This window comes from Trichogramma pretiosum, unplaced genomic scaffold (genome assembly GCF_000599845.2).
Source record: "Trichogramma pretiosum strain Unisexual culture from Peru unplaced genomic scaffold, Tpre_2.0 scaffold1, whole genome shotgun sequence".
Lineage (NCBI taxonomy): Eukaryota > Metazoa > Arthropoda > Insecta > Hymenoptera > Trichogrammatidae > Trichogramma > Trichogramma pretiosum.
The window spans coordinates 618,443-644,054 of record NW_019641703.1 but is presented as its reverse complement, the minus strand read 5'-3'; the positions used below and the strand labels follow the sequence as shown (position 1 = coordinate 644,054).

The following is a 25,612-nucleotide window of genomic DNA, read 5'->3' as shown; positions in this document are numbered from 1 at the left end:
ATTTGAGTCCTTCACCCTTTCGCCCAACGACATCGCGCGCGCTATTCATTAAAGCGTCGAAAATCAACGCGGTAAATCGAGGCCGAAAGCGCGGAAATAATATTTGTTTTATTTACATTCAATCAGCGACTCGATGTTGATCAAAAGCTCCTCGATTCGTAAACTCGGAGCTGCATAGAGTCACGAACACAAAAAAAAACAAAAGAAAAGGAAAAAAAGAACGCGCAAAAACGGTCGAACGAACATTTCCGCGGTATTTAAAAAGCATTATATAAACGCTATTCGCGAGAGCCGCAGCGAGAACGAGCTCTCGCGCGCGCGATGCTATGCAATTACGTTGAAATGAGCAAATGTATTCCATTAATCGAACTAAAAATTGCTGAATAACTTTGGCACCCACTCGCCTCTCTCGCGCTCTCTCGGCTCAACGGATACGTATATACAACGCGCCGCTGTACAAGCTCAATATATACGTATATGTATCTTGGCTATATATCTGATTACGATCCAATTGCACTTTCCTTCCCCCCCACATCCCGTTCGCTGGCTGCTCTCTATACTGATCCTCCCCGCCGCTCCCGTCGTCCGCTCGCCCCTCGCCCCTCTGCACTCACTCGCGCACAGCTCGCGGACTCGAAATCAATGTAATCAGTCAATCACGTAAATTACACTCTCAAACAAAACAATTGCGTGCCATTGGAATCAACGTAATTGTCGATCTATACAGGCGATATACGTATATATCGCCTCTCTTCGCCATCGTGCTGTGTGTATGTGAGCGCGTCCAGCATAAGTCGGCCACCCCGCGCGATTACGGCATTTTTGGCCGAAAGTGTCGTATGTTTAGCTCGCTCGGAAACGTTTACCAAGGGTCAGAAAAAAAATCCAAACCCATAGATCGATAGATTTTTTCCTCCTCTTTCTAGTGGAGTAACTCAAAAAATTCTTAAAAATTGATTTTGAGGTTAAAACTCGACTTGAATGTTTAAGTCGATTTATCCAAAAAATGTATCCTCCGATTGCAATTTAAACTGCACCAATCGAAAGAGGAGGCAAAAATCTATCGAAAACCATGTTTTTCAGGATGGAGAAATCATAAGAACTATTAAAGATATCGAGATGAATAGCGCGGGACGGCGCGCGCGGACCTGTTTTCCGTGCGCCAGCGGCGGCACACGCGCGGCGCCGTGTCTTTGTCTTTTCGACTCGCTCGTAATCGCTTAAAAAATGCTGGAAAAATAATGTTAACACGTAATTCGATAGATTTATTTCTCTTCTTTCTGATGGTGTTATTGAAAAAATTCCCAAAAATTTTTTTCATAGTCAAAACTTGACTTGAATTTTTAAGTCAATATTTCTTCTAGTATTTCAATTTTGACCTCAAAATTAATATTACCAATCGAAAGAAGAGGAAAAAATCTATCGATTTACGTGTTTAAATTATTTTTCCAGCATTTTTTTAGCGAGTCGGAAAGACATAGGCAGGAAAACAGGTCCGCGCGCGCCGTTCCGCGCTATTCATCTCGATATCTTTAATAGTTCTTATGATTTCTCCATCCTGGAAAACATCGTTTTCGATAGATTTTTGCCTCCTCTTTCGATTGGTGCGGTTTAAATTGCAATCGGAGGATACATTTTTTGGATAAATCGACTTAAACATTCAAGTCGAGTTTTAACCTCAAAATCAATTTTTAAGAATTTTTTGAGTTACACCACTAGAAAGAGGAGGAAAAAATCTATCGATCCATGGGTTTGGATTTTTTTTCTGACCATTGGTAAACGTTTCCGAGCGAGCTAAACATACGACACTTTCGGCCAAAAATGCCGTAATCGCGCGGGGTGGCCGACTTATGCTGGACGCGCTCATGTATGTATGTATGCATCTACCTTCAATACACGTATACCGGTACACGCGCACACCAATTGCCGTTTGTGTGCAGCGCATGAATACTACTCGCTCGGACAGGCGGTCTGTACACACAGTTCAAGCCATCCGCACAAACTCGCTAAAATTAACAAGGTCCATTAACGTGGGCTCTCGAGCTCTTCCTCGCTCCCTTTTACCAGGTCGACGCGCGCGCTGCGCTGTAAGTTTCAGAAATCTGTATGTATAATGTATACCTGAGTGACTCTAATTTGGCAATAACTGAAAAATAGCTTAGAAGGGGCAGTTCTTGTGTTCAGCTTGCACGACGATAATAACAATAGTATGTATAAGAACGGCATAGGCAGAGCCCTTGATTCACTATATTTAGGGTTTCTGCTCGTTACTGAATTAGAGTCGCCCTCGGGTATATGTGTGTATGAATATCGTGGGCGGTGTAACGAGAAACATAATCAGGTAAAATGTAATCGACTTTGTGAGCCCACCTCTGCGCGATAAAAATATGTATCTGTGATGAAGTGGCATACGCTTGTGGAGTCTTTATAGTTGAAAAAAGTTCCTTATTCAATCCGTTGGCGAATAACCGTTTAGAAACAGACGATGAAAAGTACTACGTACCAGCATCCTAAACTCAATTTCAGTAAAAATTGTTTTTTTTATTATTTTTTTAATTAATCCAATCGCGAAATTGATGGATCAAGATTTAGTATTCGCGTGGCGTACATAGGAAGCGGTGGGGGCGCACAGCACCGCGCGCTCGGCAATGAAAATTTCGAGCCCAATCAAGCCTAGCTCTCGGCTCGCGTTTATAATTGATACTTCAAATCGTACGCGGAGCTTGATTTGGGTAGAAAATTAAAATAATTCCCAGGGAATTGAAAATTTTCATTATCCACAGCTGCCAAACCATAAAATGAACTATTGCGCGTATGAGGCTGAAATGCGTGCCATCATCCTACATAGCCGCGTTATTATGGTACATTGTTGCGGCAATAGTGAGGTACTATGCTCTAGCCGTGCCAGCGGCATATAATGCACACATAACTTGAGCGAGCTTCACATTGAAGTTCAATAAAACGACTCGACTAATTAATCTATTAAATTATTCGGTATAGTTGCACAGCTGAGTCGCGCAATTGGCTATAAATAGCGATATAGGTCGATTAAATCCAAGGAAAGCTCCGATACGGATGCGAATTAATATCCTCCATTGATGTTAACGATCTTGAAATGTTGTCTTTGCGCGGAGAAGCTCGAATCGAGAGCTTGCAAAAACAACAAAGTCGTCCCGCTTTGGTTGCTTACGGTGGATTACAAATTTATATCCGCGTTGTATATTTATATAAAACAGGCTCGGCGTGAACGCGCTTGCGCGCGTACGTACACATACACGAGAGCTTTCGGCGCGGGTATACACGGAGAGCGCGGCAAAATATTCAATTACATAGATTGAACATTTAATCAATCTGCTGCTGCTGCTACTGCAGCTTGAAATTTTCGATAAATTAATTAAATTATACCGCCTGGGCATAAAGCCCGAGCTCTACGTGGGAGGGGGGACAAGGAGGATAAGGAGGTGTGTAGTAATTAAAAATTCAATTTATCATCAAGGTGAAACGCGCCCGCGAGCTCGCCCCGCTTCTGCTGCTGCTGCGGCTGCTGTGTCTCGAGCTTATTCAAGACGAGTACACGCGAAACTATCGACGCGAGCTTATCGCAAGCTCGGCTCGCGATTAAAAGCTAAAATTATTAAGAACCTTTTGGAAATAAATCCTTACGCTTTTTTTCACGTAGTTGCTGCTCTTGCTACATTTATAACACCAAAGAAATTCTAGCGTGTGGCGCGGTTTATGCGTTCATACATGTATGCGTCTGTGTGCCAAGGGTATGTGGAATCGCTTGCGCGTTTCCTAATCAATGCCACAACGAGTTAAATCCAATTAAAGCAGGCACCCATCGTATACATATAAACGTTCGTATATAGTATGGCTAGTCTCCGCAACGGCATAACGTCGATTCTCGCGCGCGTATACAGTAACAGCTTCGGCTCCTATACACGTCACCTATGCCAGCTCGATAATACAATGCTTTCATAATACCTTTATACGTTGCATTGCTCCCTTTTCATATACAGCGCATAACTGCACGAGCGATCGGTGGTGAGCGCCCCCTTCCTCCGCTCCTCCACTGCATATATCTATACAAAAAAAAAAAAAAAAGAAGCGCGCACCAACATTGACGTTCAACAATACGACGACGCGCGCGATATATTCATCTCGTGTGACGATCGCTGCCACACATGTGCCTTGTATTTAATTCTCGAAGCTTCGAAAATTGCTCCGCGCGCACCCGGCTTGTGTATTTATACGTGTGTGTGTGTGCGTATGTATGTGAACATATATTCGACAAGCTCGAGCAATACAGTGAACACAACGTACACGCACACACTAATACAACGACAATATATACACACGCACACAGTGATGCGCACAGCAGAGGCAATACTCGGCGAGCGCAATAATTAATTTTGGCGGCGCGCAAGAATTTAATAAGCGCGCCCGCGTGAGCCCGTCAAAATCGCCTCCCCCTCCCTCCTCTCTCTCTCTCTCCCTAACGTCTCTCTTTCTCTCTCTCTCTCTCTCTCTCTCGACGTTCGCGCGTAGTATACGCGCTGGTAGCAACAAACTAGGCCATTCGCATGTTAGCGTGTGTATGTGTGCGAGCGTATATATGCGCGCGTTTAGTGTAGTGTATATACAACGCACTGGATGAAAGTAGACGTGAGCGAAGCGAGAGCTAGTCATCTCGCTCTCTCTCTCTCTCTCACTCTTATACGTATACGCCTCGCTGTTATATACCGTTCATAATTTGTATTCAATGATTTACCGGGGCTAATTGCAGAATGCAGCAGCGGCAGCGTGAGGGTTAGTTATATTGGCTTCGCGTCGGGGTGTATGTGTATGTCTGTGTCTGTGCACCGAGTATAGTACGAGTGTGTGTGTGTGTGTGTGTTTGGGGGATGGAAGGGAAAAGGCGCAGTGTGTATAGCTAGTCGAGGTAGAGGTAATATCGCTTTGCAGTTTACGCGAGCGGCTGGGCAAGTAGCGAATAGGTGGCTGAGAACTAGACTGAGCGAACGAGTGTGAGAGAGAGAGCCACGAGGCTATACTTTAGTTTGTAATTTAAACTTTACTTCCTCTGGAATTGATTAGCTTTTAGTAATTAAGCAAGCTCGCGAGCGAGCGCCGACGCCGCCGCCTTGTACGCGTTCGCTCGACTATATAGCAGCAGCTCGTATATAGCTTGCACACGACCCCCTTTGCCCCCGCCCCCTTACTCTCACTCTGTATACACTCGAGCTTCACTCTTCCTTTTATCCTTTCTCTCTCTCTCTCTCTCTCTCTGTCTCGCTATAGCTGCGACTGTGCACTATATTCACTATAATACACTATACGGTGCAAGCACATGGTCTCTCGAGCTTGCGTTTCGCCCGTCGTTGCAACACGGCCATGGGCGAGCTTTCTTTTGTGCAGCGTATATATATCTACGCTCGACTCTCTCTCTCTCTCTCTCTCTACGTTGCACGAGTGTGTATGTGTATGCATAAAAGAGAAATGCAGCTCTCTTTCTCGCTCAAGAGCCGTGTATATAACGCGTGCGTGCGCACGTCGCGTGCGAGCGTTTTAATTGCTTTTTGCGGCTGGGTTCTGTTACCGCTTGCGCGCGCTCGTGCAAGCTCACGCACGCACGCACGCGGGCAGGCAGGCAGATGATGAGTTCGATATATGCATGGAAATAGCATGCGGTGGAGAGAGAGAGAAAGATAGAGAGAGCTTTGCGACAAAAATATGTCCTTATATAAATACTACTGAAATTGCTCGTGCGTAGACGAGAGACTTTTTCGATCACGAGTATTTTGCGTCGTCCCTGTGCGAGGTCATTTGTTGAGACGACGGAATTGCAATTATTTAGAAAACCGAACGACGTGGCAATTTGCGTTCGTAGTCGGGAACTTGAGCGTACGTAGACTGCGTGGTGTAGCTACATGGTCGAAAAAAACATTCAAATCTTATATAAACCAGATCATAAAATTGAAATGAATACTGAATTTGTTTGAAAGTAATTTTGCGTGACATTTTTGTTAAAAATTAATTTATTACTACTAATTAGTATTTATTTATCAGCAATGCATGAAAATTCAATTGTATGTATTATTTTTAATACAAAATTGAACAAAAAATACTTAATTCAATATTAAAAATGGAACATTCTGATTGAAATTGTGCAAAAAATTTATAAAAATGTGATCATAATTGAAACCAGCATTCACCACTAGATGGCGCATACCTATACCAGTAAATCTGCAAGTGGCAAAGTCAACATATTCGTGTAAGCATGGTTAATATTTGCCCCATATAATGTATTCGAACGCTCTTGTCGATTTTTTATGAAAAAAATATCAGTGGTTAGAAAACATAAGAGAAAAAAATTACGTGGTTAGAAAACATCGGTATTTTTTTCATTAATACAACTTACTAGAAACATTTGAATCTCTAGTAAACCTTTGTTGTTCAACTTTTCGTGTGCTAGAATAAGAACTATGTCGTGCGAGGCCTGGTGATGTTCTCACGTTTTACTATCATGCCAGACAGTCAATATGTGACGAGATGTAAAAGAAGACAAATATCATCACTTGTCGTGTTATTGCGTTTCGAAATGCCCAAAAAGCCTAAAACTCTATCAGTCAAACACGGTTATTCGATAATCTCTTCGCGAAAAATTGAAATTTCATTTTTACACCAAAGCAAATCAATCGATATAACGGGTGCTTCGCTCGTGCTGCTTCGGACATTCGCCAAGCGTACGAGCAGTAAAACGATGCGCACATACATACATTCACGCACACGTATATTGTTTACGTCGTTGGGGATGAGCTGGGCCACGCGCGCGCGGGGGGAGGTACAAGTAATTCGTCGACGAAAGGCGGAAAGAGCCAGACTCGAGTCACTCGGTTAACGTGAGCTGGTATATATAGCGCATGCACACACACACAGACACACATCTCCGCGTGTATACATACACGTATAAGCCCCGACGTAGAACAACGCACACGATGTGTTGCAAAGCAATTTCAGCGAGGAATGTGCTTTCCTCAATAGTATATATACCTCTCGCTCTCGTGCTGGCGCTCCCTCCCACCCCCCGTCGCAGTTTGGCCAGCAGCAGTAGCAGCAGCAGCGTTGAAAGTGAGCGCCAGCACGACAGGGCCAACCAATTTCAAGTTCCATTATGTAGCCTCTTATAGCCTCGCTTCTCGCGCTGCTGCTGCTGCCTCTACCACTACTACTACTACTGTGCAGGCTGCACGCGAAACGCCGACGTATTCGTATATATAGTCTTCGAGTTGGTGTGTGTGTGTATGCGTGCAGAGCGTTTGCTCGACTGCCGCGTGCAGTAGTATACAAGAGCATCGAATTTTATGATGCTGCACGCGCCGTATAACGGTCGCTCATGCTCGCACTCACTGCGACGACGACGACGAAGCTCTATACGTAGGTATACGATATAGGATGGAGACTTGTGCGCAACGACTTGCAGAGCTCCTAAGTATTTTAGCACTCTGCTGCAAATATATCTATATCCATCGCAAGCTCACACTCATACACGCAACACTAGTTCCGCCGTTAATTTATACAATGAGAATTGCAAAGCATGAAATTGAATTCTACAAAAGATCATTGGACGTATGCCGCGCGGCTGCGAAGAGAAAAACAGGCGAGAAGCAAATTTTACCGTGCGCCTTGTCATAACGCGCGTGACATACAATATATATCAAAAGAAAAATCTCGCAGCTGGCGCGCGCTCGGGGGGGTCAAGGCACGCGTACTCGATGTGAAATATATACGACGAAAAATTGCGTGCCACGTATACCATATGCGAAAGCTCTCGATATACACACACGGATTTCATTAAAGTTACGTAGCGTTGGACATTGCGGGACGTATAAGCGAGCGAGCTAGCGACGAGAGAGAGAGAGAGAGAGAGAAGTGCTGAAAGTGCAGAGGCAAAGGCATTTTCTCTCTCTCTCTCTCTCTCCCTCACTCTTCCACGTGGCTAATATTATACATGCACAGGTGTATGTACGAGATTGTGTGTGTGTGTGTGTGAGCGAGAGTAGACGGGTAATCGAAGCGCGTGTGCGAGTCGATATATCGTCTGACGCGAGGAGTGCGCGTATATTGCAACCCGCTCGCTACGATCGGCGAGCTTTCGGGCGCTGTGCGTCGTCGTATATATACAGCTATATATATATACAGTCACAATCGAGCTTGCGGATGTGTATAAGAACGGTTATATATATACACGGCTAAAGCTGGAGCTCGAGGCCACGTGCGGAGTGAGCGCCCGCGCCAACGTGCTGCCACTCCTCCTTTTACTGTCCCGTGCTAGCTGTAGTGCCGCTGACTGCCTGCCTGCCTGCCACCTTGTACAGCTCCGCACACACACCAGAGCGAATTTAAAAACGCAATTTACGGACAATGGACGAGCCAATGCGCTCGAGTTTGCTAACTCTCTTTCTCTCTCTTTCTCGTTGCTTCTTTCTTCCGCAATTCGCTGCCACTGCTACTTTACTCCCGGCTAGCGTTATATATTGCATTTTCGTCTTTCGTTATAAACCGAGCAGGGCGCGCCGCGCGCATCCTGCGACATAACTCTTTCGCTCTGTCTCTCGCAATGTGCGATATAATACTGTGTACGTGTGTATATTTACGGAGCTATATTGCAGTGTACTCATACACTCAAGTTGGGATTGTGCGCGCAGCTTTTAAATTAATTAATTTTGATTAATTAATATTTTTTAATTTTGCTCCGAAGCGATTCACGCGGCTATATAAATATAATATCATATAATATTCGAGGCTCTAGAATATTTGTCCGGAGCGCTCGTTGATCGTGCGTGGATGTATGCACGTGGGGCTGCTGCTGCTGCGCGCAGGCTAAATTCATCTGGTGATTTTTCAAACTGATAACAATGACGTCGGCATGGCTCTCCACTGCCGCGTGCGCACGCGGGAAGAGAAGAGTAGAAAAGAGAGGGAGAAAGAGGGATTATGAAAGCTGCGCGCTTATTTTGTATGTGTGCGCGTGTTGTGTGCGTGTATATAGTTTGTTGCGCTTTGTGCTACATTATATACGTTGAAAGTATTTTAATCAAAAAGCAATTAAGCAAAATCACGGAGACGCGAGCTACTGAAAGAATTTAACTTCCAAACTCGGCTTCCAAACTGCTGCTCTCTTTCGTCTTACAGGCAGCCAGCCCCCGCGGTACATTACGAAATAATTGCAGCTCCATCCTTAGCCTATATCTATCCGCTCTCTCGTATTATAGTGGTTGTGTGTTGCGAGTACAGCAGCAGCAGCAGCAGCAGCAGCAGCAGCAGCAACCACCGGCGGCATTCGATGCCTGTAAGGACAAAAGGAGGCCATATACACGCGAGCGAAGCAAGCAGTCGGTGTTATAGCCCCGTGCGTGTTAGTATATACGTATACCAGGCATGCATGTATACATATACAACTTGGCTACAATAGCTTCTGTGTTATACAGCAGCAGCAGCAAGCACAAGAGAAAGAGAGCAGCGCGCTCGGACTCGACCGTAAAATGTTGTTTTTTAATTTAGGAGCTACGCGCGCGCGCTCAGCGCTTGCTCCGGGGTTAATATACGGCTTTAATTTCGGGATTTCATTTACGGGAAGAGAGGAGAAGCGGTAGTGGTGCTTATACACTCGAGGGATGCTGATGTAGAGCGAGATATACGGAGAGAGAGAGAGAGAGAAGGAGGGAGGAGAGGGAGGGAATGGGTATAAAGCTCCGAGGCGTTTGGCAAGCCAACGAACGAACGAAGAGAGGCGCCTCTTCGTCGAAGAGGACGACGAGAGAAAGAAAGTAGAATCGAGCTCTACCGACAAAATCCAGCCAGCGAAGAGAAAAACTTCGTTTATTTTTTTTTCTGATTGAGATACGCGATAATTGATCGACTAGACAGATCGAGCGCGTGCCTTGCCGCAAATGAATGACGCAGATAATCTGTATACGCAACTTGCGGATAATTACTTGCGCTTGCGAAAAGATATTAAAGAGGCTATCGAGAGATGAGAATGAGAATATGACCCGAAACTCCACGCGAATTTCTGATGCATTTTTCGCAAACGAGATGCGCGCAAGAAATTGCGAACTTGATTTAACGTCCGACCAAAAGAGCTCTGGATTTGTGCCATATCATCTCCCCGCGTCGTTTCGCCGCACTTACGAATCGATGTAAAAAGTCAGTTTAGATGTATGTGTGTGATTGTCAGATCGATGGATCGGCTTGCGTTGTGTAGGCCGAACTCGCCGGAGAAAGAGAGTATTTTTCAGCAGATGACAATCAATTAGCGAGAGTGGCTCGAATCAATCGTTGTCGTCGTCCTCGTCGTCGCTGGACGGCGTATATAGAAAAAAGCTCCGAAGAGAGCACGTTATATACACCTATATAAGAATCGAGATCGCTTTCCCGAAAAACGAAGACAAAGTGAGAATCTAGTCTTTTATTGCGGGAATTCTTATGGGCGAGCGCCGAGAAAGGCCGAGAAGGAGAGTGGAAAGAGACAAATAGGAGTGCCCCTGCACGTGCGGGGTATATACTGCGGCATGGAAGGACGAGAAAGAGAGAAAGAGACATTGGACAGACAAGCAGCTCTTGCGAGGAAACCGAGTATAAGAGAGAGAGAGAGAGAGAAATAGAGAAGGACACAGACAGTGAAAGAGAGAGAGGAGGCAAACCACTTCCGGCCGCGAAGATTGACTTCCGACTCTGGCTTGACAGGTCGACGCGCGCGAGCGACCCTTTCGCGTCGTAGACATATATACAGGCGCGGGAACCAATCGAAGACTGCGGCAACGAACTCTCGCTCGCTCTCTCTCTCCAAGTGAACCACTCACTCCATTCTCCACTCACTCTCTCTCGAGCTTTTTGGCAGCTCCCATTTTGCCGCTTCTATATACGCAAACGTATATACGTATAGGTATCTATAGCTCGAGACCTCATACCACCACCACCACCACCACTACCACTAGCAATGGGCTTTGCAACAGAGGATGAGGTTCGCTTCAATCTCCATGTCTCTCGCTCTTTCTACCCCCATCCTTCTTTGATTCCCTCCTCGAAAAGCTCGATCCTCGCAGCTTCATCTAGTCACTTTACTCGACGTCCGATATCCTTCGACCGGAATAAATATTATCCACGATTCTTTTTTTTTCCTCTTCTTTTTCTTCGCCCTCTCTCGCTCTTTCTATATACTCCCCTGCAGGCGTGTATATGAGTGCGTGTGGAGCGCGCTGTTTTCGAGCATTGAATTTATTCTCTCCTGTATAGACTTCCTCGCGACGTTCCTCTTATGATTCGAATTCGAGGATTGATATTTTGATATATTAAAATATATATATCGCGTTCACGTGAAACTCTGCTTTTCGCGTAGACGAAAAAAAGTCATTTTTACTTAAAAGTCAAACAATTTTTTTCGCTCGTCATGTGTTAATAGAAAAAAATAAACGGAAACAAATTACCGCTCGTCCCTTTAAAAAGTATGTTGGAAGAATAGGACGATGAGCGCAATATCGCTCCTCTCTGCACATATCGTACGATCGGATTCGTAGGAATGGATTTATCCAGCTTGGCATAAAAAAAAAGAAAAAAAAATATGACGAGTTACATGCTCGAATCGAGTCGGCAGTACGCATATCCATCAGGATGTATCGATTACTACACACATTATACTGCGTAAGAGCCGCAGTACCACTGGCTATGTACGCACACAAGCACGCACACACATACACAGATGGCAAAGTGTATTAACGTAATCAGCGGCACGATCAATTTCCTGCGATAACTCGATTGCGCCGAGGCACCTTTCATCAATTACCCGCGCGAGAGCATAACGGCTTCTAATAAGCCTGCTCAGCTCGCCTCCTGCCTGTGCTATATAGCATGTATATCTATTTTCTTTTTATAAATTAACCGCGTATCGTAGCCATGCCGCTGCTGCTACTTCTTATACCCCAAGCGTATATTACACTTCTTTTCGCAAACTCTCTTTCTCCCGCTGCGGCCGCTGCTCTTATAATACTTGGCCGCTCGCAGCTCCTCTCGCAGCGGCGCAGCGTTAATTAAAATTTTTACGCGACAAGGCAAAAAAAAAAGAGGAGATGAAGAAGGAGAAGAAGAAGAAAGAGGAGAGAGTAGAAAAAAAGAAGGGGCAGGAGAAGGGAATTGCGTATATAGAGGCTCAAAGGTTTTCTCTACGCAAGAGCTGTGCAACTACTTAAAACGAAGGTTTTATACCGCCCAGGGCGCGAGGAACGTTGCCGCTTAGCGTCGCGCCGGCCGGTAGTAGTAGTAGTAGTAGGTATGAAGCAGCCGCCGCCGCGGAACCGACCTGGTCCTATAAGCGCGTCCCACCCATAGTGAGTAATGCTCCGTTAATTACAACTTTTTTAATAAAAACCGGACCTTAAGTGGCCGTTTATCGAGGCATTAGCCTTTTTTCCCTCGACTTAAACGTATATAGGTACGTACTACGCTGGTGCGCTCACATACATATACACATTTTATATACACAATCACCATCCCCTTGAGGTAGAGAGAGTTTTTCGTTCGATTTTTCTTCTTGTTATGATTTTTTTTCTCTTTTCTTTTTTTTTGCTTGCCAACGACCTGTACACGTGTGGGCGAGAAATCAATTAAGCAGCAGCAACAGCAGCAAAAGTCCCCCCTCGATAAAAGGCAAATTTCGGTCGTTTTCCGAGAAAGCTAATTGTATTGCACTCGAAGAAAAGAGCGAATCTTTGCTGCATGTATAATCCACAAACAAATCAAAAGAGTTAGCGAGTGAGCGAGCGAGAGAGACAGAGACAGAGAGAAAAAGAGGAAGAAAGAGAAATGAAACAGAAGTAAAGAGCGAACCTTTAATTGGGTCGCTCGAGCTTGGCCAAGCAAAAAAAGGAAATTGTTAATTAAAGTAATTGGCAATTGGCCCTGCAGCACGTGTATATGTATTAGTGTGTGTATACGTGTGGATATATACAATGCAGTACACATACTCATACTTACTCGAGGTATAACATAGCAACGATCGATTCGTTTCAAGATCGCGTACAAGCTGTGTGTGTGTATGTGTTTGTGTTTTGCGGTGACAAGACGCGTCCATTATTATTAGTCGCAAGAAATCTGCACGGTCCACGCGGCAGTTGAAGAAAAAAACGCGCGGCCGATTCTTATTAGAGCTCGCCCCGATGATTTCTTTCTCTCTCTCCTGTCTGCCCCTCGCCCTGTTGCAGCTGCCCCCGACTCGAAGAAATTTAATTTGTATTTTCTTATTAAAATACTTGTCACATTTCGCTCCGGCGCGTCAGCGGACGTGTAACATGCGACTATTCTCTTTCTCTCGTTCTCTCTCGACCAGCAGCAGCAACTTCGTCCTGCTTCTGCGCTGCTTTTGCTCCTTCATCTCTCGCTCATCGTGGAATGTTTTTCATTAAATTTCTGATACGTCGTCGCCGCCGCCGCCGCTCGGCCTCTATTTTCAGCTGATAATGTCAGTCATATAAGGCGCAGAAGCAAAGCGAGTCGAGAGATCGCAAAGGATGTTAAATATATCTGTATTTTCTTATCGTAGGTATATTATACCTACTACAACTCGCGAGAGAGCCGCGATGACGGAGGCGATTTTCTTTATCTTTTCAATTTAATTACTTCGGAGTCGCCTTCGATCTTTAATTGGTACATAGCCCATTCGCGAGTGCGCGCGTCTCTTTCGCTGCAGTGCAGCTAATTGCCCTGCGAAACGCAAGCGCGTCCATATAGGCTATATAATATATATATAGATGCCTTCGTTTATACTTGTCGCTTGTGAGCCATTTTCCAAAGTTAATAAGAAACGCGCGCCGTGGCTTGGAACTTTGTTTCCTTTGCTTTTTTTTTGCCTTCGAAACCTCCAACGGGCAAAACAACAAAGCGAAAAGTCAAGAAATAATAAAACAAAAAAAGAATGGAAAAAATCGAAGGAAAACAATTATTACCGATTAACTCGTACGAGCCTTCCATGCGTGAATATATGTAGACAGTATATATACCTCAAAGATTCAAGGTATTTTTATTACGGATATATCTATTAGGCTTTATTAAATTTATAGCCTCGAGGCACCGATGTACGCAATGTAATAACAATCGCAACAACGAGCTATCATTAAAAGTTTTTTTTTTCTCTCTCTTTCTTTCTCGTATATGCCTTTATAATATATACGGCGTGGAGAAAAGGGCGAGAGAGAGAGAGAGAAAGACATGCATAGGGAGCAGCAACCTTCCCATTTTCTCTCGTGGGCATTTGAAGTCCGCGAGGAAAAGGAGAGCGGGAAAGAGAAGAAAGCTCTCCTAAGCGGCGAACGTAACGAGACAGGCGAAATAACGAGGGTGTGTGCTGCTGCGCGCATGTGTGCGATGTTCGCGCACGCAGAAAACGTGCGCACTGGCTCTCACTCTCTCTCTTACTCTACCCCTGAAAAAAAAGAGCGAAGCGAAAAAATGAGCTCGAAAAACGAGATGAAATGAAAGAAAAGCTCCTCTCTTTCACTCTCTCTGTATACGGTAATAAACGACGCGCTGGGAGTTAGAGGAAGAGAGAGAGAGAGAGAGAGAGAGAGAGCAATTAAAGGAGAATGAGAGAAGAAGGAAGGTATGGCGAGGCAGAGAGATGCGCGCGCGGAGAGAGAAATGAGTAACGACGAGTCACAGCCGCCAGGCTATATAATGATCAATCCAATAAAGCGGGAAAATAGCGAAGAAAACGAAGTCTCATATATACATTGGTCTGAGCGCGTATTATTATATGATGAAGAAAGCACACGCACGTACGCGTAATACGACGATATCATACGTGTTTCAATTAATGTATACTACGAGCCATAACTGCGAAATTGTACGCGGCGCTTAGCGCACGAGCTAATCGACTTTTATCATTGAAACTTTAGTGCGTGGCCAGGTAAAAAATAAGGAATAAAAAAGGCACGGTTCGTCGTCTATTATACGGCATATACGCACACATAAAAATAAAAGCCTTTCATCTCTCGTAGTGTTCGGCTACATATACATACCAGAGCTGCATATTCATATCACCGCGACTAAGCCAACTCTCCCTCGTGGGCCTCGCACGTGTAGGCGCACGGAGTCTCATTTACAGCTTACACGTACGTACACACACCTACACCACTCGTGGCTATACGGCGTCTCTGTCTCTCTCTTTCGCTCGCTCCCTCGTTCCTGCGCCGCAAGCTCGTCTTTGGAGGCACACGGGTATATAGCCGCTGCGCTCATGCAGACCTCGGCACCTTAGGCGAGAGCAATTACAACGGTCATCGCTTGCTGCCGCTGCTGCTGCCGTTGAAGAGAGAAAGAGAGCCGCTTGCTCGCGCGCGCGCGCGCGCGCCTGGCAATTAAGGCGCTCCCAATTATTGCCGAGTAGAAGTACTAGGTGCTACTGCTATATATACTCGCGAGTGAGAGTAGCAACCGCTCGTACGTACGCGTCGTAGTATTAGTGCTGGTGTTATAATAAGTATACATATATAGGGTATGTGTGTGTGCAATATATATGCGCTCGCGAGAGCTTTGAGTCTGTGCGCGCTCGCGTTAATTTGCGACGTGCCCCGTGCGCGCCCGCGTCCATACGTAATGCGCTCGCGTACATTATACGGATGTGTGTATGCGTTTAGATTAGCTACACGCGTACAGCGTGCGGGCAAAAATTAATTCCTCCGCAAGTCTTTTTGACTATTTTTGTTTTATCGTACGGCGAATTTTTCGGTTCATTGTGACCGCAGAAATAAGAAGTATTACCCTTTTTCATTTCTCAGAAAGAAAGAAAGGAGGTCGTCGAATTGTTACGGAGAAAGGACGCAAGTCCGAATTTGGCTAATGCAGAGGGATCGACTCCTCTGCACATTATTTGCGACGCTCCGATGACTGACTACGATGACTTCGAGAAGATATTCTTCATCATCTGCGACGACATCAAGCAGATGGTGCAAATCAACGCCTAGGACAAGTTGAACTCGGAAGAGGATTTGGCTAATGCAAAAGGATTGACACCTCCAGTAGTATTTGTAAAAATTACAAATACGATGATGATGACTTTGTAATCATCAGCCGGTTCAAATCAATGCTCAGAACAAGTTAAGAACGCACCATTACACGTGGCTCTAACTAATCACGAGATAAAGATGATGAGGAAAGCGGTGCCAATCCAATCTTGACCAACAAGGACGGATTGACACCTTTGCACTTAACTGTGGAAAATAATTTCATTTGCCAGTTTTGTAACAACTACCACTTGACGAAGGTGTTATTCGAGATCAGAAACAGAAAGCATCTAACAGTGCAACTTGACGCCGTAAACAAATGTGGTCGAACACCTCTTCAATGGACTGTGGCAATTCTTGCGCCAGATGCGGTTGATGTACTCTTGAATCATGGTGCTGATTTGTTTAGCTTCGTTTTTCCTACTGTGGATTATTTTGCCGATGGATTTTCAAACTGGGATGATAAAATGTCGCTTAACTTTAGATTGAGATTGGTGTCTGAGGCTCTGGCAGTCGCTGAACGTCTCGAGAATAGAGGATACGATCTGCAGCGAAGCGACGCTCTGACGATCATGAAATTGTTTGCCAATCCACAGATTATTTGTCAAGTCGGCGTTTGGCAAAAGACGGACCGGTCGCCTCTGCATCTGGCCGTGAGTTATCGGAACATAGAAATTGCCAAAATCCTGCTGAGAAGCGGCGCGGATCCCAATCAACCGGCCAACGAGTACGGATGGACACCTCTGCACCTTGCCATGGCCAGCAGTGACAGCGATCCACAGTTCGTCCGGGTGCTGCTGGAAAACGGCGCGGATCCGAATCTGGCCGATCGACAGGGATTGACTCCTGTGAACACTTTTTGCAAGGTATCCTCTAAAAATTTTAGGACGTTGCTGGCGTTATTTCGTATCTGCGAAGACGGGGGGCTGCGGTTGCTGGTCGATGCCGAGGACGATTCGGGACAGACGCCCATGTACTACGCCGCGAACCAAAACAGTCCGATACTCATGCGAATTTTACTGGAACAGGGCGCCGGTCCGAACTCGACCGACTCGAGCGGATACACGCCTCTGCACTTCATTTGCCGGAGGAGATAGAACGTCGACTACGGCTTCGTGGCCGTTTTCTTGGATACCTGCAAAGAGAACGATAAGCAGGTGTTGATCGATGCCCGAGACAATGAGGGCCTGACACCGTTGCAATGGGTGGTAGTGAATTACAATCCGGACTACGTCGATCGACTCTTGGATAGTGGCGCCAATCTCGAAAGCTTCGTTTTTCCCACCTCAAGACGCTTCCACGAGTTTGTCGATAGATTGGATACAGGCGAAAAAGTAAAATTCGCGGCCGGCGTTCTGACCGTAGTCGAGTGCCTCGAGAAGAGAGGATACAAGCTGGATCGATGCGACACTATGACGATCATGCGACTGTTCGACGTATGCGAATTGTTCGAGGGATCGGCGAATCTCGAAATAACTTGGGGCGACGACGAGAATTTCAAGAGCAGGGCAAAAGAATACCTGTTTCATTCGGGCCTGTCGCTCTACGATCTGATGGAGTCGCGAGCCGAGGAGGTGAAACGACTCGCGTTGGCGGACTACCACAGGTTGGCTCGATCGAGAATATTTACGAGCTTACATTATGAGGGACCCAGCGTGGACGCTCGCGAGCTACGCCTGTGCGAGATGCTGTCGAGGCGATTTTTCCGGGACTGGGCACTGGAGTCGTTCTTGGTGCTGATACATTACCGACTGCCGATTCTCTGCTACGACATGATCGTCGAAAATCTAACGAACCGAGACTTGTATAATATTTGCTTGGCGGCTAGCCGTCTTAGTGGCATAAATGTTCCTTGGCGACTCGACTGAATACCGATTGACAATGACTTTTCTATCGACGAACACATCTAGAGAACCTTTGGGCACTCGATTTGTTTTCTTTTATCGACTCCAAAAATTGAAATATTTATACTATGATTCATCGATGTCTTCCAGAATAAATTTCAATTACATCTGTCAGCCAAGCAGTAATCTGTCAATCTATGACCTGCTGCAATTACGATCAGAAGAGGAGGAAAAACGACTCACGTATACGGACTACTACAAGTTCAAGCAATATGATAATTTTTAGGACCTCCCCGAAAGGTCTAGAGAGGCTTGTACTTACAAGGAGAGCCTTTCATCTGCGGGTCACAGATCCTTACCAAACTTGTTTAGGGATCTTTTTGTACATAATAATGAAACCCTCTATGGTTATTTTATTCCAATAGGCCCTGGAAACTTCTATAAAGCACCATAAAGTACATAATATAATATAATGTATAAAATACCACATATTAGCGTATAATTATATCAAGTTCACACAGTCAAGTCTAACTGAGTGAGAAGTATTTATACTTTGAGTTTTTAATGTCCAAAGCACCTTTTCAATCAATAAACAATGTAACTCAATTGGTTTACTGAAATTCTCAAAGAGCGAATCAATTCCAGCTAAAATGTATCAACCTATATTTATATTAAATCATGGAAAAATGTTTTCATTTATAAAACTCACTGTTCTTTCTTTATCACCAATTTCTGGCTCTCAAAACATACGTAAATTCACTCCAGGTGAGTGTCAGGAATAGGTGAAGAGAAGGGATATATGAGTTATACAAATAAAAAACATTTTCATATAATTTACATCAATATTTATTGTTTGGTACGTTAATTTTAGCTTAAATTGGTGCGCTCTTTAAAACTTACACAACAAACCAATTGAGTTCAATTGTTTATTGTTTGAAAAAGTGTCTAGAATCCATAAAAGTTCATGTACAAATATTTTTGAGACAGTTAGACTTGACCGTACAAGGCCTGATACCAATAAGTGGTATTTTATACATTATATTATATTATATTATATATACTTTATGGTGCTTTATAATGGTTTCCAGGGCCCATTGGAATAAAGTAACCATAGAGGGCTTCATTATTATGTACAAGAAGACCCCCAAACAAGTTTGGTAAGGATCTGTGACCCGCAGATGAAAGGCTCTCCTTGTTAGTATCTGTGTGAGATGATGTCTAGAGGATTTATCCGGCGATGGGCTCTGGATCCTATCTTGGAGCTGATTCACTACAGACTGCCAAATTGAGTGCTGTGAACCGATCATTGATCAGTTAATGAACCAAGATTTATATAATATTTGTTTAGCGGCTAACAGGCCAAAATTAATTATGACAATATAAACGTATTTGCAGTATTTTTTAATGTCTGATGTTATTTAATGTTGAATAGTTTTTATGTCATTTCAATAAATAAATTTGGAAGATTAGTTGCGATTTTTTTATTGATAAGCATACGATAATTTGAAGTAAACAATCTTAAATTATGTATTTATTAACCACGATATCGCATTGAGACCAAATTTGTTCAAGTATCAAAATTACAAGTATCAAAATTATAAATATTAAAAAATAATTATACGATGGCACAATTGAAAAAATTCACCGAAAAATGCGAGCATCTAAAAATACCTCTATCGAGTACCCGAAATCATTCAGACATTCAAGTCTGACGAACTCGTTCAAATCGGGTACTCACTAACTCGTCTAAATACGGGTATATATTTAATTAAAATATGAAACATCGAGCTGCTGTCGTCGTCGTCGTTGTAACAGCACGAGACACGCACGCCTGAGCGTATACACTGCAATTCTTCGAGCTCGTGCTGCTGCCTCTGCAACAAGCGCGCGAAATATATATATCTATATCTATATAAAGTATACATTATACGAGGCGAGGCCATCAACGCAACAGCTACCGGTCTTACTGGCCGAGCGTCGAGTCTGCAAAAGCGAGTTGCCGTACAGTGCGATGCACTCACGCACCCGTCGAGTCAGTCGTGTGGGTCGAGACACGCGCGTTCATATGTACACTATATACACGGCTATATAATATAAACATTATAAGCAGCCGATCTTCGTATGCGTATAAACGCGTAGGTATATTATGTGCGTATAATATAATGCGATACATCGGAAGTCGCGAAATGCAATTTATCGCTCTCGTGAACGCGAGCCTATAATACGTCTGCGCGCGGCGGTATATTACGTCTTTTTATATTCCGAAATCTTTTTATCCGGCTCTCGTTCTCTGTCTCTGTCTCTTTCTCTTTCTCTGTATGGGCTTAATTATTATATATAATACGAGAGACATCGATATATTTAACTGCCTGCATGCAACGCAACGATTGATCGTTTGCAGCTTGTCCATAAAAGACTGAAGGGGAAAAAAAGTTAATCTTTCTCTCTTTTTTTCTCTCTCCCTCTCTTTCTCTTTTCCAATCAACCGCCGGCGCGCAAATGATCAAATCGAAAGTCGGCGATGCATCGCGTGTTTTTTCCTCGATCGTTCGAGCTGCTGCTCGCACAACGCTCGAGCCGAATTCAACAATGGAGATTGCTCGAGATCGGCTATATAGAAACTTTTGTTATTACTTTTTGGTTTTCATTTTGTGCTTCATATTATCGAAGAAGTCGAGCTCTCGCGCACTTTGACGCGCGCTCGACGTTTGATTAGTTTATTAGCAATTAATAATTCGCGTCGTGCGTTATATATTACCCGTAGCTGGAGAAAATTGCGCGCAGGGATGGGAGAGGTAAGTTTTCGCTCTCTTCGTCTCTCTCTCTCTCTCCTGTGCGCTACTACTCCGCGAGCGACGCAAATTAATATTCTAGCGCGAGCACGCGCGCGTCTCGAGCTCGAACGCCGAAGATAACGTTCTAATTAGGAACAATGAGCGATAAGAGTCGAGGCTTCTCTCTCTCTTGCTCTATCTTGCTTCGGCGCAGCAGCGGGAAAGAGCTGAATTCGGCAAAATTTAAGTTATAATTAAACGCGAATTTAACCCTCTCTTTTCCCCGCGCCACCTTCGAGCTGCCTGTCTATATAGCGTATAATGCAATATTACAGCGGTATATGTATTATATAATGTATATAGTACAGATGCGCCGAGCGACTGTAAACAAAACAAAACTCAGGGACGCGTTTTACGTGTATACGACCGATTCTCTGTGAAATCGAATGACTCAATGGCTCGCTGCTGGTATTAAAATTTTTTTTTGTCAGATCGTACATGACAATATTAATTGAAATTGTAAGGAAGATCGGTGAATTTTTTAGCGATGAAAGACTGGATAGAACTAGATCAGGTTTAGACTTTTGTCTTTCTCTGTATTGTAACAAGCTGCTCAAGTGCCGAGATCCTTTTGAAGAGTTTTTTTAATTTTCAAAGCCCTCGTAGAAATACTCAACATAAACTGTAACCAAATGACAAAAAATGACCATTTAAAAATTTTTCAAATGAATTACCATTAATTGGCTTGTTTTAAAATGCAATTAATTTTTTGCAAATAGTAAAGGTAGATCAATTAAACTGAAATAGTAATTTAATTGTTTAAAAAAAAATTAAAACAGTTTCAAGCACTTTGATACAAAAATACGACACTTTAGTTCTTCGCCACTAGATGGCGATTACCAATATCTGCAAGTGGGAAATTGAAAATATTTGTATAAGTAAAACTCGTTTGAAATAAATTTTTAACATTTTGTAGAAATTATAATAAGAACTTTTGCAAGTAAGTTCAAATGCTAATTATCACAAACTGCATATTGTAAAAAATAGTATTTGAAAAGCAAAAAAGATGGATAAACTATCGAAAAAAATGTTATACTCTGATTATTATAATTTGTACATGTCTAATAGCCCTTTTATATCAAAGAAATTTTTTCGTTCCCAAAAATTCGGAAAAATTGGAGATTTATGTGATATCAAAAACAATAATTTTTCATCCCAACTGAAAAAAAAAAACATTTTTGGGACATTTGATTTCGCGGAGAAGCGGCCATATATATAAATCGCATCAGAAAGAAATAAATGTCTCGGGCGATAAAAACGAAATTGAATCTTGATTCGGGGAGGAAAAAAAGGAATATAAGAGAGCCGCGGTATTGGCCGATGCTGCTGCCGCCGCTGCTGTTACTGCTGCTGCGCAAAGAAAAAGGAGCCATGCGGTCGAAATCTCATTAACGTAATAGAAGACGCGAGAAAGAGAGTAGGCATTTATATATATATTGTATAAGAATGAGTGAGAGAAAGAGACGCGACAACGTTACTACTACTGGGTTTAATTAATGTGCAGCCGAGCGGTGGCGATAAAGCAAAAAATTGCCACTCGAGCGTGTACACGTTTATTCTATATACCTACACACACTCGCGCACAAAGGACAGTTTTTTTTTCCTTCCTCTTCTTCAAATGTCTCTACTGTAATACCACGCTTAGACGTTGACGATAATAGATGCAGTTCTTCTGATTTTATCGCGATGTGTATATCCTCTCTTCCTCTCCCCTCTCATTCCCAAAGATGTGCGCTCGCGCGCGCGTTTGCATAATGATTTGGGTCAAATACCGAGTTGTATATCATTATGCAGTGCTCTGCGGTTCGTCTCTTTCTCTCCATCTCTTTCTCTGTCTTCGCTGTTTGTGTATTCAACTGTATACACGCACATGTGGTTATTTTTTTTTTCTCTTTGCGTTTGATTATACTCGTACATTGCGCGTAGGTGCGCAGCTAGCAGCAGCAGCAGCAGCGACGAGTTCGACGTTTTTCTTTTGCTTTTGATCCCGAGAATTTATTTCCCCCGCAACCAAATTATACACGCGTACGTATATATAGTTTCAAATTTAAATTCCGCCTTGCTAATGTCATCATTTTCATTTATTCACCACGTTACGATATTTAACTTTGAAATAAGATTTTAGTTTTCGTCCTTTTCGCCGTGGTGCGCGCGCGCGGTCACGAAAAAAGAAAAGAAGACCGAGGTATATAGTAGTACTCGTCTATATAGGCATTATGTACCGCGAACACAATTAGTTTTTTTTTCTCTACTCTTTTTCCGAGTCTTTTAATGGCTGTTTTAATTACTTTTTCAATCGAGATAAATTGCGTGTGAGTAAAAGAGTCGGTGCGATCCGCCTTGCCATAGACACTGTTTCACGGAATCATTTGAAATTATATATATAAAGGGTACGAAAAAAAGGAAGAAAAGAAAACAGGACAAGAGGAGGAAGGTACAAAGCAGAAAAAAACCAATCCGAGCGAGAGACGCGCCTTTTAAAGTTGCAAAATCGTAAGAAATAATGATTGAAAAGTAATCTAAGGACTTTATCGTGATACTTAAAACAGCGTACACACGTACGTATTTATAAGTCGAGTTTTTAAAAACAACGAAATGCACGCGCGAGCGTGTATACCGAGGCAGACGCGCGCTTCATTTTCTTAATTGGGTGACTTCAAGGCAATATTATATACACACACACACACACACGTGCACCACATTGAAGAAGCGAGGTGCACTACTTAAGATTTAATTGGCACGAATAATGAACGCGTACATAATAATCATTCATAGTCATTTCGCATACTACACACACACACATACCTATACACATACACTCACGTACACACGTGCGTTGAAGATTTGTAACTTTGACGTCAATTTATTCAGCTGCACATACATAAACACACATGCACACATACTTACGTACGTACACTCACACATACACAATACAAATTCGTTAAAGCTTTGCTTTGAAAATTCTCCTCATTAAATTGCTTCATTTATTTCGCTGCAGTGCTCACGCTGCGGACGCGACACGTATATATGCCATTTATTATTAATTTTCAACCTCCGTAACTCGCGCGCCTGTGTGCAATTCTTACCGATAGCTCAGCAGTAGCGGCAAAAAAGACGCGACAGCTGAGCGAAAGAAAATCGTATAATAATAAATGTTTGTACATTGTGTAAGTAATGTAATTTGCGCGTCGTCCCTAATGTTTTTGTGTATTATACGCGTGTGTGTGTAATATCGATCTAAAACCTGCACATGCACTATGTACGTATGTATTTAACGAGAGAGCGAGGAAGAGCGTCGAGGTGCGCAGGGAGAAGGCACACGAGGTGGCTGGTAGCAACGGTGGTGGTGGTGGTGGTGGTGGGGGCTCGACTAATTTAACATCGCGAACATAATTAGAACTGATATGAAACTCATTTACTCGAAATCCAAACAAAGTTAATGAACTTCCTTTAATTGAATTTCTTGATACCCCGCGCGCGCGCTCGTACTCTGCGCTATATAGTACGTATTCGCATCTGCAGCAGCAACTCGAGTACGCTCTTGTGTGTAAGTGTCTATGTGTGTGTGTGTGCACTCTCGTTGTATATATGACGCGCTCTTTCGCGCGCACGCGCTATATATCCATAAAAAGTAATTAGCCATACATCAACATTGTTTCAATTAACTCCGTACTATCAAAACCTAAAAGCTGTCTCTGCCGCCGCGCCGCTGCCGTTGCTGCTGCTGGCGCGTAAAAATGTAATCAAGCGGAACAAAAACAAGCTCGTATATTTTTCATCGTCGCGAGCGCGCGCGCGGGTTTTCCGCTGCACAAAAGATTAAAAAGCCAATAGAAATAAATCATGCGATTACCCAGCGTGTATACGTGTGCTGCAGCGGCGCGCAAGGCAATATAACGCGCAACCGGACCCGCATTATTATTATAAATATATGCACCGATATATGTATAATAATATCGCGCTACACACACTTGATTTCACGCTATTATAATACAAATCGGCTTGATTTAATATTAACTTCGCGTGCTTGACGCTGGGTGCGTGTAAGTGTGTGTGTATGTGACTGAGTGTGTGTGCATATAATTAAAGTCGAAAATTACTTTGCACGCGCGCGTGCGTTGCAAAGGATCTACTCGACGTGTGTGTATACATAAAGCAGCAGAGATCTTCTTAACGTTAAATTCTCCGAGAGTCGAGAGGGAGCTCGATTCATAATATGCAACAGTGTGCGTGTGCCAGGATTTAAGTACGAATCAATCATTCGTCGTGTACATATATAACATTCGCGTATAGATTGCGAGTGGGAGATGCGGCTTTTGCTTCTCACTCTACTGCTGCTTCTGCTGCTATCTGAGCGAGCTGAGCTGTGCTGTGCTGCTCGTTCGTCCGTCTGTGAGCAATTCTCCTTCGGCGGCGGCGATAATGCGCCTCGCCTGGGCGAAATTGCCAATTAAGAGTTGATTAAACATCGAAACGGAGAAGAGCCTCGGAGCACAGAGAGCTGCTATATACATGTGCGTATATCGTGATATATAGATATAATATGCGTTCGTGTGTATGTGTGTGCTATATAATATGTACGAACGTGTGCACAAAAAGGAGTCAGATGAGAGTTGAGCCGCCACCGCCGCCGCGAGAAGAAGAAAACTTCAGAGCTTCTATGCGCGTATATGTGTGCCGTGCGCCGCGCTCACTCTCGTTGGGGCTCGATGTCAGAAGTTTAGTACATAGAAGGACGATATATGTATGTATGTATGTGGGGGATGGAGGGTTTGAAGAATTGGATAGAACGAAGACGAGGAGATGGGCACACAGACACACACACACGTATAGCAGCACACATACACGCGAGCGCGATATTGTACGGGATCAAGCCAGC

General features: G+C 43.7%; 2 protein-coding genes across 2 annotated transcripts in view; one reads left to right on the top strand and one right to left on the bottom strand.

Moving 5' to 3' along the window:
* The window catches only part of LOC106656216, a 148,558-nt gene that overhangs the window by 76,978 nt on the left and 45,968 nt on the right, over window positions 1–25,612 (top strand). The window lies entirely within an intron of this gene.
* Window positions 1–25,612, bottom strand: part of LOC106654688 (LIM domain transcription factor LMO4-B-like) — a 103,558-nt gene that overhangs the window by 77,460 nt on the left and 486 nt on the right. The window lies entirely within an intron of this gene.